Source organism: Pleurodeles waltl, chromosome 9 (assembly GCF_031143425.1).
Source record: "Pleurodeles waltl isolate 20211129_DDA chromosome 9, aPleWal1.hap1.20221129, whole genome shotgun sequence".
Lineage (NCBI taxonomy): Eukaryota > Metazoa > Chordata > Amphibia > Caudata > Salamandridae > Pleurodeles > Pleurodeles waltl.
Window position 1 is genome coordinate 175,161,118 of NC_090448.1, and position 15,745 is coordinate 175,176,862.

Below are 15,745 nucleotides of genomic sequence, written 5' to 3' on the forward strand. Positions count from 1 at the left end.
CAGAATCCTTTGCAAACCTCATAATTTGGCTAAAAAAACACACGTTACTCATATTTCTGTGGCAGAAAGTTCTGGAATCTGAGAGTATCAACAAATTTCCTTCCACCCAGCGTTCCCCCAAGTCTCCCGATAAAAATGATACCTCACTTGTGTGGGTGGGCCTAGCGCCCGCGACAGGAAATGCCCCAAAGCGCAACGTGGACACATCCAATTTTTTGAAAGAAAACAGAGGTGTTTTTTGCAAAGTGCCTACCTGTAGATTTTGGCCTCTGGCTCAGCCGGCACCTAGGGAAACCTACCAAACCTGTGCATTTTTGAAATCTAGAGACCTAGGGGAATCCAAGATGGGGTGACTTATGGGGCTCTGACCAGGTTCTGTTACCCAGAATTCTTTGCAAACCTCAAAATTTGGCTAAAAAAACACATGTTCCTCATATTTCTGTGGCAGAAAGTTCTGGAATCTGAGAGGAGCCACAAATTTCCTTCCACACAGCGTTCCCCCAAGTCTCCCGATAAAAATGATACTTCACTTGTGTTGATAGGCCTAGCGTCCGCGACAGGAAATGCCCCAAAGCGCAACGTGGACACATCCAATTTTTGGAAAGAAAACAGAGGTGTTTTTTGCAAAGTGCCTACCTGTAGATTTTGGCCTCTAGCTCAGCCGACACCTAGGGAAACCTACCAAACCTGGGCATTTCTGAAAACTAGAGACCTAGGGGAATCCAAGATGGGGTGACTTGTGGGGCTCTAACCAGGTTCTGTTACCCAGAATCCTTTGCAAACCTCAACATTTGGCTAAAAAACACATGTTCCTCACATTTCTGTGGCAGAAAGTTCTGGAATCTGAGAGAAGCCTCAAATTTCCTTCCACCCAGCGTTCCCTTAAGTCTCCCGATAAAAATGATACCTCACTTGCGTGGGTAGGCCTAGCGCCCGCGACAGGAAATGCCCCAAAGCGCAACGTGGACACATCCCATTTTTTGAAAGAAAACCGTGCCTACCTGTGGATTTTGGCCTGTAGCTCAGCCGGCACCTAGGGAAACCTACCAATCCTGTGCATTTTTGAAAACTAGAGACCTAGGGGAATCCAAGATGGGGTGACTTGTGGGGCTCTGACCAGGTTCTGTTACCAAGAATCCTTTGCAAACCTCAAAATTTGGCTAAAAAAACACATGTTCCTCACATTTCTGTGGCAGAAAGTTCTGGAATCTGAGAGGAGCCATAAATTTCCTTCCACCCAGCGTTCCCCCAAGTCTCCCGATAGAAATGATACCTCACTTGTGTGGGTAGGCCTAGCGCCCGCAACAGGAAATGCCCCAAAGCGTAACGTGGACACATCCAATTTTTTGAAAGAAAACAGAGGTGTTTTTCGCAAAGTGCCTACCTGTAGGTTTTGGCCTCTAGCTCTGCTGGCACCTAGGGAAACCTACCAAACCTGTGCATTTTTGAAAACTAGAGACCTAGGGGAATCCAAGATGGGGTGACTTGTTGGGCTCTGACCATGTTCTTTTACCCAGAATCCTTTGCAAACCTCAAAATTTGGCTAAAAAAACACATGTTCCTCACATTTCTGTGGCAGAAAGTTCTGGAATCTGAGAGGAGCCACAAATTTCCTTCCACCCAGCGTTCCCCCAAGTCTCCCGATAAAAATGATACCTCACTTGTGTGGGTAGGCCTAGCGCCCGCGACAGGAAATGCCCCAAAGCGCAACGTGGACACATCCAATTTTTTGAAAGAAAACAGAGGTGTTTTTTGCAAAGTGCCTACCTGTAGATTTTGGCCTCTGGCTCAGCCGGCACCTAGGGAAACCTACCAAACCTGTGCATTTTTGAAACCTAGAGACCTAGGGGAATCCAAGATGGGGTGACTTGTGGGGCTCTGACCAGGTTCTGTTACCCAGAATCCTTTGCAAACCTCAAAATTTGGCTAAAAAAACACATGTTCCTCACATTTCTGTGGAAGAAAGTTCTGGAATCTGAGAGGAGCCACAAATTTCCTTCCACCCAGCGTTCCCCCAAGTCTCCCGATAAAAATGATACCTCACTTGTGTGGGTAGGCCTAGCGCCCGTGACAGTAAATGCCCCAAAGCGCAACGTGGACACATCCAATTTTTTGAAAGAAAACAGAGGTGTTTTTTGCAAAGTGCCTACCTGTAGATTTTGGCCTCTAGCTCAGCCTGCACCTAGGGAAACCTACCAAACCTGTGCATTTTTTAAAACTAGAGACCTAGGGGAATCCAAGATGGGGAGACTTGTGGGGCTCTGACCAGGTTCTGTTACCCAGAATCCTTTGCAAACCTCAAAATTTGGCTAAAAAAACACACGTTCCTCACATTTCTGTGGCAGAAAGTTCTGGAATCTGAGAGGATCAACAAATATCCTTCCACCCAGCGTTCCCCCAAGTCTCCCGATAAAAATGATACCTCACTTGTGTGGGTAGGCCTAGCGCCCGTGACAGGAAATGCCTCAAAGCGCAACGTGGACACATCCAATTTTTTGAAAGAAAACAGAGGTGTTTTTTGCAAAGTGCCTACCTGTAGATTTTGGCCTCTGGCTCAGCCGGCACCTAGGGAAACCTACCAAACCTGTGCATTTTTGAAACCTAGAGACCTAGGGGAATCCAAGATGGGGTGACTTGTGGGGCTCTGACCAGGTTCTGTTACCCAGAATCCTTTGCAAACCTCAGAATTTGGCTAAAAAAACACATGTTCCTCACATTTCTGTGGCAGAAAGTTCTGGAATCTGAGAGGAGCCACAAATTTCCTTCCACCCAGCGTTCCCCCAAGTCTCCCGATAAAAATGATACCTCATTTGTGTGGGTAGGCCTAGCGCCCGTGACAGTAAATGCCCCAAAGCGCAACGTGGACACATCCAATTTTTTGAAAGAAAACAGAGGTGTTTTTTGCAAAGTGCCTACCTGTAGATTTTGGCCTCTAGCTCAGCCTGCACCTAGGGAAACCTACCAAACCTGTGCATTTTTTTAAACTGGAGACCTAGGGGAATCCAAGATGGGGAGACTTGTGGGGCTCTGACCAGGTTCTGTTACCCAGAATCCTTTGCAAACCTCAAAATTTGGCTAAAAAAACACACGTTCCTCACATTTCTGTGGCAGAAAGTTCTGGAATCTGAGAGGATCAACAAATTTCCTTCCACCCAGCGTTCCCCCAAGTCTCCCGATAAAAATGATACCTCACTTGTGTGGGTAGGCCTAGCGCCCGCGACAGGAAATGCCCCAAAGCGCAACGTGGACACATCCAATTTTTTTAAAGAAAACAGAGGTGTTTTTTGCAAAGTGCCTACCTGTAGATTTTGGCCTCTGGCTCAGCCGGCACCTAGGGAAACCTACCAAACCTGTGCATTTTTGAAACCTAGAGACCTAGGGGAATCCAAGATGGGGTGACTTGTGGGGCTCTGACCAGGTTCTGTTACCCAGAATCCTTTGCAAACCTCAAAATTTGGCTAAAAAAACACATGTTCCTCACATTTCTGTGGCAGAAAGTTCTGGAATCTGAGAGGAGCCACAAATTTCCTTCCACCCAGCGTTCCCCCAAGTCTCCCGATAAAAATGATACCTCACTTGTGTGGGTAGGCCTAGCGCCCGCAACAGGGAATGCCCCAAAGCGCAACGTGGACACATCCAATTTTTTTAAAGAAAACAGAGGTGTTTTTTGCAAAGTGCCTACCTGTAGATTTTGGCCTCTAGCTCAGCCGGCACCTAGAGAAACCTACCAAACCTGTGCATTTTTTAAAACTAGAGACCTAGGGGAATCCAAGATGGGGTGACATGTGGGGCTTTGACCAGGTTCTGTTACCCAGAATCCTTTGCAAACCTCAAAATTTGGCTAAAAAAACACATGTTCCTCACATTTCTGTGGCAGAAAGTTGTGGAATCTGAGAGGAGCCACAAATTTCCTTCCACCCAGCGTTCCCCCAAGTCTCCCGATAAAAATGATACCTCACTTGTGTGGGTAGGCCTATCGCCCGTGACAGTAAATGCCCCAAAGCTCAACGTGGACACATCCAATTTTTTGAAAGAAAACAGAGGTGTTTTCTGCAAAGTGCCTACCTGTAGATTTTGGCCTCTAGCTCAGCCTGCACCTAGGGAAACCTACCAAACCTGTGCATTTTTGAAAACTAGAGACCTAGGGGAATCCAAGATGGGGTGACTTGTGGGGCTCTGACCAGGTTCTGTTACCCAGAATCCTTTGCAAACCTCATAATTTGGCTAAAAAAACACACGTTACTCATATTTCTGTGGCAGAAAGTTCTGGAATCTGAGAGTATCAACAAATTTCCTTCCACCCAGCGTTCCCCCAAGTCTCCCGATAAAAATGATACCTCACTTGTGTGGGTAGGCCTAGCGCCCGCGACAGGAAATGCCCCAAAGCGCAACGTGGACACATCCAATTTTTTGAAAGAAAACAGAGGTGTTTTTTGCAAAGTGCCTACCTGTAGATTTTGGCCTCTGGCTCAGCCGGCACCTAGGGAAACCTACCAAACCTGTGCATTTTTGAAATCTAGAGACCTAGGGGAATCCAAGATGGGGTGACTTATGGGGCTCTGACCAGGTTCTGTTACCCAGAATTCTTTGCAAACCTCAAAATTTGGCTAAAAAAACACATGTTCCTCATATTTCTGTGGCAGAAAGTTCTGGAATCTGAGAGGAGCCACAAATTTCCTTCCACACAGCGTTCCCCCAAGTCTCCCGATAAAAATGATACTTCACTTGTGTTGATAGGCCTAGCGTCCGCGACAGGAAATGCCCCAAAGCGCAACGTGGACACATCCAATTTTTGGAAAGAAAACAGAGGTGTTTTTTGCAAAGTGCCTACCTGTAGATTTTGGCCTCTAGCTCAGCCGACACCTAGGGAAACCTACCAAACCTGGGCATTTCTGAAAACTAGAGACCTAGGGGAATCCAAGATGGGGTGACTTGTGGGGCTCTAACCAGGTTCTGTTACCCAGAATCCTTTGCAAACCTCAACATTTGGCTAAAAAACACATGTTCCTCACATTTCTGTGGCAGAAAGTTCTGGAATCTGAGAGAAGCCTCAAATTTCCTTCCACCCAGCGTTCCCTTAAGTCTCCCGATAAAAATGATACCTCACTTGCGTGGGTAGGCCTAGCGCCCGCGACAGGAAATGCCCCAAAGCGCAACGTGGACACATCCCATTTTTTGAAAGAAAACCGTGCCTACCTGTGGATTTTGGCCTGTAGCTCAGCCGGCACCTAGGGAAACCTACCAATCCTGTGCATTTTTGAAAACTAGAGACCTAGGGGAATCCAAGATGGGGTGACTTGTGGGGCTCTGACCAGGTTCTGTTACCAAGAATCCTTTGCAAACCTCAAAATTTGGCTAAAAAAACACATGTTCCTCACATTTCTGTGGCAGAAAGTTCTGGAATCTGAGAGGAGCCATAAATTTCCTTCCACCCAGCGTTCCCCCAAGTCTCCCGATAGAAATGATACCTCACTTGTGTGGGTAGGCCTAGCGCCCGCAACAGGAAATGCCCCAAAGCGTAACGTGGACACATCCAATTTTTTGAAAGAAAACAGAGGTGTTTTTCGCAAAGTGCCTACCTGTAGATTTTGGCCTCTAGCTCTGCTGGCACCTAGGGAAACCTACCAAACCTGTGCATTTTTGAAAACTAGAGACCTAGGGGAATCCAAGATGGGGTGACTTGTTGGGCTCTGACCATGTTCTTTTACCCAGAATCCTTTGCAAACCTCAAAATTTGGCTAAAAAAACACATGTTCCTCACATTTCTGTGGCAGAAAGTTCTGGAATCTGAGAGGAGCCACAAATTTCCTTCCACCCAGCGTTCCCCCAAGTCTCCCGATAAAAATGATACCTCACTTGTGTGGGTAGGCCTAGCGCCCGCGACAGGAAATGCCCCAAAGCGCAACGTGGACACATCCAATTTTTTGAAAGAAAACAGAGGTGTTTTTTGCAAAGTGCCTACCTGTAGATTTTGGCCTCTGGCTCAGCCGGCACCTAGGGAAACCTACCAAACCTGTGCATTTTTGAAACCTAGAGACCTAGGGGAATCCAAGATGGGGTGACTTGTGGGGCTCTGACCAGGTTCTGTTACCCAGAATCCTTTGCAAACCTCAAAATTTGGCTAAAAAAACACATGTTCCTCACATTTCTGTGGAAGAAAGTTCTGGAATCTGAGAGGAGCCACAAATTTCCTTCCACCCAGCGTTCCCCCAAGTCTCCCGATAAAAATGATACCTCACTTGTGTGGGTAGGCCTAGCGCCCGTGACAGTAAATGCCCCAAAGCGCAACGTGGACACATCCAATTTTTTGAAAGAAAACAGAGGTGTTTTTTGCAAAGTGCCTACCTGTAGATTTTGGCCTCTAGCTCAGCCTGCACCTAGGGAAACCTACCAAACCTGTGCATTTTTTAAAACTAGAGACCTAGGGGAATCCAAGATGGGGAGACTTGTGGGGCTCTGACCAGGTTCTGTTACCCAGAATCCTTTGCAAACCTCAAAATTTGGCTAAAAAAACACACGTTCCTCACATTTCTGTGGCAGAAAGTTCTGGAATCTGAGAGGATCAACAAATATCCTTCCACCCAGCGTTCCCCCAAGTCTCCCGATAAAAATGATACCTCACTTGTGTGGGTAGGCCTAGCGCCCGTGACAGGAAATGCCTCAAAGCGCAACGTGGACACATCCAATTTTTTGAAAGAAAACAGAGGTGTTTTTTGCAAAGTGCCTACCTGTAGATTTTGGCCTCTGGCTCAGCCGGCACCTAGGGAAACCTACCAAACCTGTGCATTTTTGAAACCTAGAGACCTAGGGGAATCCAAGATGGGGTGACTTGTGGGGCTCTGACCAGGTTCTGTTACCCAGAATCCTTTGCAAACCTCAGAATTTGGCTAAAAAAACACATGTTCCTCACATTTCTGTGGCAGAAAGTTCTGGAATCTGAGAGGAGCCACAAATTTCCTTCCACCCAGCGTTCCCCCAAGTCTCCCGATAAAAATGATACCTCATTTGTGTGGGTAGGCCTAGCGCCCGTGACAGTAAATGCCCCAAAGCGCAACGTGGACACATCCAATTTTTTGAAAGAAAACAGAGGTGTTTTTTGCAAAGTGCCTACCTGTAGATTTTGGCCTCTAGCTCAGCCTGCACCTAGGGAAACCTACCAAACCTGTGCATTTTTTTAAACTGGAGACCTAGGGGAATCCAAGATGGGGAGACTTGTGGGGCTCTGACCAGGTTCTGTTACCCAGAATCCTTTGCAAACCTCAAAATTTGGCTAAAAAAACACACGTTCCTCACATTTCTGTGGCAGAAAGTTCTGGAATCTGAGAGGATCAACAAATTTCCTTCCACCCAGCGTTCCCCCAAGTCTCCCGATAAAAATGATACCTCACTTGTGTGGGTAGGCCTAGCGCCCGTGACAGGAAATGCCTCAAAGCGCAACGTGGACACATCCAATTTTTTGAAAGAAAACAGAGGTGTTTTTTGCAAAGTGCCTACTTGTAGATTTTGGCCTCTGGCTCAGCCGGCACCTAGGGAAACCTACCAAACCTGTGCATTTTTGAAACCTAGAGACCTAGGGGAATCCAAGATGGGGTGACTTGTGGGGCTCTGACCAGGTTCTGTTACCCAGAATCCTTTGCAAACCTCAAAATTTGGCTAAAAAAACACACGTTCCTCACATTTCTGTGGCAGAAAGTTCTGGAATCTGAGAGGAGCCACAAATTTCCTTCCACCCAGCGTTCCCCCAAGTCTCCCGATAAAAATTATACCTCACTTGTGTGGGTAGGATTAGCGCCCGCAACAGGGAATGCCCCAAAGCGCAACGTGGACACATCCAATTTTTTTAAAGAAAACAGAGGTGTTTTTTGCAAAGTGCCTACCTGTAGATTTTGGCCTCTAGCTCAGCCGGCACCTAGAGAAACCTACCAAACCTGTGCATTTTTTAAAACTAGAGACCTAGGGGAATCCAAGATGGGGTGACTTGTGGGGCTTTGACCAGGTTCTGTTACCCAGAATCCTTTGCAAACCTCAAAATTTGGCTAAAAAAACACATGTTCCTCACATTTCTGTGGCAGAAAGTTCTGGAATCTGAGAGGAGCCACAAATTTCCTTCCACCCAGCGTTCCCCCAAGTCTCCCGATAAAAATGATACCTCACTTGTGTGGGTAGGCCTAGCGCCCGTGACAGTAAATGCCCCAAAGCTCAACGTGGACACATCCAATTTTTTGAAAGAAAACAGAGGTGTTTTCTGCAAAGTGCCTACCTGTAGATTTTGGCCTCTAGCTCAGCCTGCATCTAGGGAAACCTACCAAACCTGTGCATTTTTTAAAACTAGAGACCTAGGGGAATCCAAGATGGGGTGACTTGTGGGGCTCTGACCAGGTTCTGTTACCCAGAATCCTTTGAAACCTCAAAATTTGGCTAAAAAAACACACGTTCCTCATATTTCTGTGGCAGAAAGTTCTGGAATCTGAGAGGATCAACAAATTTCCTTCCACCCAGCGTTCCCCCAAGTCTCCCGATAAAAATGATACCTCACTTGTGTGGGTAGGCCTAGCGCCCGCGACAGGAAATGCCCCAAAGCGCAACGTGGACACATCCAATGTTTTGAAAGAAAACAGAGGTGTTTTTTGCAAAGTGCCTACCTGTAGATTTTGGCCTCTGGCGCAGCCGGCACCTAGGGAAACCTACCAAACCTGTGCATTTTTTAAATCTAGAGACCTAGGGGAATCCAAGATGGGGTGACTTATGGGGCTCTGACCAGGTTCTGTTACCCAGAATTCTTTGCAAACCTCAAAATTTGGCTAAAAAAACACACGTTCCTCATATTTCTGTGGCAGAAAGTTCTGGAATCTGAGAGGAGCCACAAATTTCCTTCCACACAGCGTTCCCCCAAGTCTCCCGATAAAAATGATACTTCACTTGTGTTGATAGGCCTAGCGTCCGCGACAGGAAATGCCCCAAAGCGCAACGTGGACACATCCAATTTTTGGAAAGAAAACAGAGGTGTTTTTTGCAAAGTGCCTACCTGTAGATTTTGGCCTCTAGCTCAGCCGACACCTAGGGAAACCTACCAAACCTGGGCATTTCTGAAAACTAGAGACCTAGGGGAATCCAAGATGGGGTGACTTGTGGGGCTCTAACCAGGTTCTGTTACCCAGAATCCTTTGCAAACCTCAACATTTGGCTAAAAAACACATGTTCCTCACATTTCTGTGGCAGAAAGTTATGGAATCTGAGGGGAGCCTCAAATTTCCTTCCACCCAGCGTTCCCCCAAGTCTCCCGATAAAAATGATACCTCACTTGCGTGGGTAGGCCTAGCGCCCGCGACAGGAAATGCCCCAAAGCGCAACGTGGACACATCCCATTTTTTGAAAGAAAACCGTGCCTACCTGTGGATTTTGGCCTGTAGCTCAGCCGGCACCGAGGGAAACCTACCAAACCTGTGCATTTTTGAAAACTAGAGACCTAGGGGAATCCAAGATGGGGTGACTTGTGGGGCTCTGACCAGGTTCTGTTACCAAGAATCCTTTGCAAACCTCAAAATTTGGCTAAAAAAACACATGTTCCTCACATTTCTGTGGCAGAAAGTTCTGGAATCTGAGAGGAGCCACAAATTTCCTTCCACCCCGCGTTCCCCCAAGTCTCCCGATAGAAATGATACCTCACTTGTGTGGGTAGGCCTAGCGCCCGCAACAGGAAATGCCCCAAAGCGTAACGTGGACTCATCCAATTTTTTGAAAGAAAACAGAGGTGTTTTTCGCAAAGTGCCTACCTGTAGATTTTGGCATCTAGCTCTGCCGGCACCTAGGGAAACCTACCAAACCTGTGCATTTTTGAAAACTAGTGACCTAGGGGAATCCAAGATGGGGTGACTTGTTGGGCTATGACCATGTTCTTTTACCCAGAATCCTTTGCAAACCTCAAAATTTGGCTAAAAAAACACATGTTCCTCACATTTCTGTGGCAGAAAGTTCTGGAATCTGAGAGGAGCCACAAATTTCCTTCCACCCAGCGTTCCCCCAAGTCTCCCGATAAAAATGATACCTCACTTGTGTGGGTAGGCCTAGCGCCCGCGACAGGAAATGCCCCAAAGCGCAACGTGGACACATCCAATTTTTTGAAAGAAAACAGAGGTGTTTTTTGCAAAGTGCCTACCTGTAGATTTTGGCCTCTGGCTCAGCCGGCACCTAGGGAAACATACCAAACCTGTGCATTTTTGAAACCTAGAGACCTAGGGGAATCCAAGATGGGGTGACTTGTGGGGCTCTGACCAGGTTCTGTTACCCAGAATCCTTTGCAAACCTCAAAATTTGGCTAAAAAAACACATGTTCCTCATATTTCTGTGGCAGAAAGTTTTGGAATCTGAGAGTCAGCCACAAATTTCCTTCCACCCAGCGTTCCCCCAAGTCTCCCGATAAAAATGATACCTCACTTGTGTGGGTAGGCCTAGCGCCCGCGACAGGAAATGCCCCAAAGCGCAACGTGGACACATCCAATTTTTTGAAAGAAAACAGAGGTGTTTTTTGCAAAGTGCCTACCTGTAGTTTTTGGCCTCTGGCTCAGCCGGCACCTAGGGACACCTACCAAACCTGTGCATTTTTGAAACCTAGAGACCTAGGGGAATCCAAGATGGGGTGACTTGTGGGGCTCTGACCAGGTTCTGTTACCCAGAATCCTTTGCAAACCTCAAAATTTGGCTAAAAAAACACATGTTCCTCACATTTCTGTGGCAGAAAGTTCTGGAATCTGAGAGGAGCCACAAATTTCCTTCCACCCAGCGTTCCCCCAAGTCTCCCGATAAAAATGATACCTCACTTGTGTGGGTAGGCCTAGCACCCGCGAAAGGAAATGCCCCAAAGCGCAACGTGGACACATCCAATTTTTTGAAAGAAAACAGAGGTGTTTTTTGCAAAGTGCCTACCTGTAGATTTTGGCCTCTAGCTCAGCCGGCACCTAGGGAAACCTACCAAACCTGTGCATTTTTTAAAACTAGAGACCTAGGGGAATCCAAGATGGGGTGACTTGTGGTGCTCTGACAAAGGTTCTTTTACCCAGAATCCTTTGCAAACCTCAAAATTTGGCTAAAAAACACATGTTCCTCACATTTCTGTGGTAGAAAGTTCTGGAATCTGAGAGGAGCCACAAATTTCCTTCCACCCAGCGTTCCCCCAAGTCTCCCGATAAAAATGATACCTCACTTGTGTTGATAGGCCTAGCGTCCGCGACAGGAAATGCCCCAAAGCGCAACGTGGACATATCCAATTTTTTGAAAGAAAACAGAGGTGTTTTTTGCAAAGTGCCTACCTGTAGATTTTGGCCTCTAGCTCAGCCGAAACCTAGGGAAACCTACCAAACCGGTGCATTTTTGAAAACTAGAGACCTAGGGGAATCCAAGATGGGGTAACTTGTGGGGCTTTAACCAGGTTCTGTTACCCAGAATCCTTTGCAAACCTCAAAATTTGGCTAAAAAAACACATGTTCCTCACATTTCTGTGGCAGAAAGTTCTGGAATCTGGAGGAGCCACAAATTTCCTTCCACCCAGCGTTCCCCCAAGTCTCCCGATAAAAATGATACCTCACTTGTGTGGGTAGGCCTAGCGCCCGTGACAGTAAATGCCCCAAAGCTCAACGTGGACACATCCAATTTTTTGAAAGAAAACAGAGGTGTTTTCTGCAAAGTGCCTACCTGTAGATTTTGGCCTCTAGCTCAGCCTGCACCTAGGGAAACCTACCAAACCTGTGCATTTTTGAAAACTAGAGACCTAGGGGAATCCAAGATGGGGTGACTTGTGGGGCTCTGACCAGGTTCTGTTACCCAGAATCCTTTGCAAACCTCAAAATTTGGCTAAAAAAAAACACGTTCCTCACATTTCTGTGGCAGAAAGTTCTGGAATCTGAGAGGATCAACTAATTTCCTTCCACCCAGCGTTCCCCCAAGTGTCCCGATAAAAATGATACCTCACTTGTGTGGGTAGGCCTAGCGCCCGCGACAGGAAATGCCCCAAAGCGCAACGTGGACACATCCAATTTTTTGAAAGAAAACAGAGGTGTTTTTTTCAAAGTGCCTACCTGTAGATTTTGGCCTCTGGCTCAGCCGGCACATAGGGAAACCTACCAAACCTGTGCATTTTTTAAACCTAGAGACCTAGGGGAATCCAAGATGGGGTGACTTGTGTGGCTCTGACCAGGTTCTGTTACCCAGAATCCTTTGCAAACCTCAAAATTTGGCTAAAAAAACACACGTTCCTCACATTTCTGTGGCAGAAAGTTCTGGAATCTGAGAGGAGCCACAAATTTCCTTCCACCCAGCGTTCCCCCAAGTCTCCCGATAAAAATGATACCTCACTTGTGTGGGTAGGCCTAGCGCCCGCAACAGGAAATGCCCCAAAGCGCAACGTGGACACATCCAATTTTTTGAAAGAAAACAGAGGTGTTTTTTGCAAAGTGCCTACCTGTAGATTTTGGCCTCTAGCTCAGCCGGCACCTAGAGAAACCTACCAAACCTGTGCATTTTTTAAAACTAGAGACCTAGGGGAATCCATGATGGGGTGACTTGTGGGGCTTTGACCAGGTTCTGTTACCCAGAATCCTTTGCAAACCTCAAAATTTGGCTAAAAAAACACATGTTCCTCACATTTCTGTGGCAGAAAGTTCTGGAATCTGAGAGGAGCCACAAATTTCCTTCCACCCAGCGTTCCCCCAAGTCTCCCGATAAAAAAGATACCTCACTTGTGTGGGTAGGCCTACCGCCCGTGACAGTAAATGCCCCAAAGCTCAACGTGGACACATCCAATTTTTTGAAAGAAAACAGAGGTGTTTTCTGCAAAGTGCCTACCTGTAGATTTTGGCCTCTAGCTCAGCCTGCACCTAGGGAAACCTACCAAACCTGTGCATTTTTGAAAACTAGATACCTAGGGGAATCCAAGATGGGGTGACTTGTGGGGCTCTGACCAGGTTCTGTTACCCAGAATCCTTTGCAAACCTCAAAATTTGGCTAAAAAAACACACGTTCCTCACATTTCTGTGGCAGAAAGTTCTGGAATCTGAGAGGAGCCACAAATTTCCTTCCACCCAGCGTTCCCCCAAGTCTCCCGATAAAAATGACACCTCACTTGTGTGGGTAGGCCTAGCGCCCGCGACAGGAAATGCCCCAAAGCGCAACGTGGAAACATCCAATTTTTTGAAAGAAAACAGAGGTGTTTTTTGCAAAGTGCCTACCTGTAGATTTTGGCCTCTGGCTCAGCCGGCACCTAGGGAAACCTACCAAACCTGTGCATTTTTGAAATCTAGAGACCTAGGGGAATCCAAGATGGGGTGACTTATGGGGCTCTGACCAGGTTCTGTTACCCAGAATTCTTTGCAAACCTCAAAATTTGGCTAAAAAAACACATGTTCCTCATATTTCTGTGGGAGAAAGTTCTGGAATCTGAGAGGAGCCACAAATTTCCTTCCACACAGCGTTCCCCCAAGTCTCCCGATAAAAATGATACCAAACTTGTGTTGATAGGCCTAGCGTCCGCGACAGGAAATGCCCCAAAGCGCAACGTGGACACATCCAATTTTTGGAAAGAAAACAGAGGTGTTTTTTGCAAAGTGCCTACCTGTAGATTTTGGCCTCTAGCTCAGCCGGCACCTAGGGAAACCTACCAAACCTGGGCATTTTTTAAAACTAGAGACCTAGGGGAATCCAAGATGGGGTGACTTGTGGGGCTCTAACCAGGTTCTGTTACCCAGAATCCTTTGCAAACCTCAACATTTGGCTAAAAAACACATGTTCCTCACATTTCTGTGGCAGAAAGTTCTGGAATCTGAGAGGAGCCACAAATTTCCTTCCACCCAGCGTTCCCTTAAGTCTCCCGATAAAAATGATACCTCACTTGCGTGGGTAGGCCTAGCGCCCGCGACAGGAAATGCCCCAAAGCGCAACGTGGACACATCCCATTTTTTGAAAGAAAACAGTGCCTACCTGTGGATTTTGGCCTGTAGCTCAGCCGGCACCTAGGGAAACCTACCAAACCTGTGCATTTTTGAAAACTAGAGACATAGGGGAATCCAAGATGGGGTGACTTGTGGGGCTCTGACCAGGTTCTGTTACCAAGAATCCTTTGCAAACCTCAAAATTTGGCTAAAAAAACACATGTTCCTCACATTTCTGTGGCAGAAAGTTCTGGAATCTGAGAGGAGCCACAAGTTTCCTTCCACCCAGCGTTCCCCCAAGTCTCCCGATAGAAATGATACCTCACTTGTGTGGGTAGGCCTAGCGCCCGCGACAGGAAATGCCCCAAAGCGCAACGTGGACACACCCAATTTTTTGAAAGAAAACAGAGGTGTTTTTTGCAAAGTGCCTACCTGTAGATTTTGGCCTCTAGCTCAGCCGGCACCTAGGGAAACCTACCAAACCTGTGCATTTCTGAAACCTAGAGACCTAGGGGAATCCAAGATGGGGTGACTTGTGTGGCTCTGACCAGGTTCTGTTACCCAGAATCCTTTGCAAACCTCAAAATTTGGCTAAAAAAACACACGTTCCTCACATTTCTGTGGCAGAAAGTTCTGGAATCTGAGAGGAGCCACAAATTTCCTTCCACCCAGCGTTCCCCCAAGTCTCCCGATAAAAATGATACCTCACTTGTGTGGGTAGGCCTAGCGCCCGCAACAGGAAATGCCCCAAAGCGCAACGTGGACACATCCAATTTTTTGAAAGAAAACAGAGGTGTTTTTTGCAAAGTGCCTACCTGTAGATTTTGGCCTCTAGCTCAGCCGGCACCTAGAGAAACCTACCAAACCTGTGCATTTTTTAAAACTAGAGACCTAGGGGAATCCAAGATGGGGTGACTTGTGGGGCTTTGACCAGGTTCTGTTACCCAGAATCCTTTGCAAACCTCAAAATTTGGCTAAAAAAACACATGTTCCTCACATTTCTGTGGCAGAAAGTTGTGGAATCTGAGAGGAGCCACAAATTTCCTTCCACCCAGCGTTCCCCCAAGTCTCCCGATAAAAATGATACCTCACTTGTGTGGGTAGGCCTACCGCCCGTGACAGTAAATGCCCCAAAGCTCAACGTGGACACATCCAATTTTTTGAAAGAAAACAGAGGTGTTTTCTGCAAAGTGCCTACCTGTAGTTTTTGGCCTCTAGCTCAGCCTGCACCTAGGGAAACCTACCAAACCTGTGCATTTTTTAAAACTAGATACCTAGGGGAATCCAAGATGGGGTGACTTGTGGGGCTCTGACCAGGTTCTGTTACCCAGAATCCTTTGCAAACCTCAAAATTTGGCTAAAAAAACACACGTTCCTCACATTTCTGTGGCAGAAAGTTCTGGAATCTGAGAGGATCAACACATTTCCTTCCACCCAGCGTTCCCCCAAGTCTCCCGATAAAAATGACACCTCACTTGTGTGGGTAGGCCTAGCGCCCGCGAAAGGAAATGCCCCAAAGCGCAACGTGGAAACATCCAATTTTTTTAAAGAAAACAGAGGTGTTTTTTGCAAAGTGCCTACCTGTAGATTTTGGCCTCTGGCTCATCCGGCACCTAGGGAAACCTACCAAACCTGTGCATTGTTGAAATCTAGAGACCTAGGGGAATCCAAGATGGGGTGACTTATGGGGCTCTGACCAGGTTCTGTTACCCAGAATTCTTTGCAAACCTCAAAATTTGGCTAAAAAAACACATGTTCCTCATATTTCTGTGGCAGAAAGTTCTGGAATCTGAGAGGAGCCACAAATTTCCTTCCACACAGCGTTC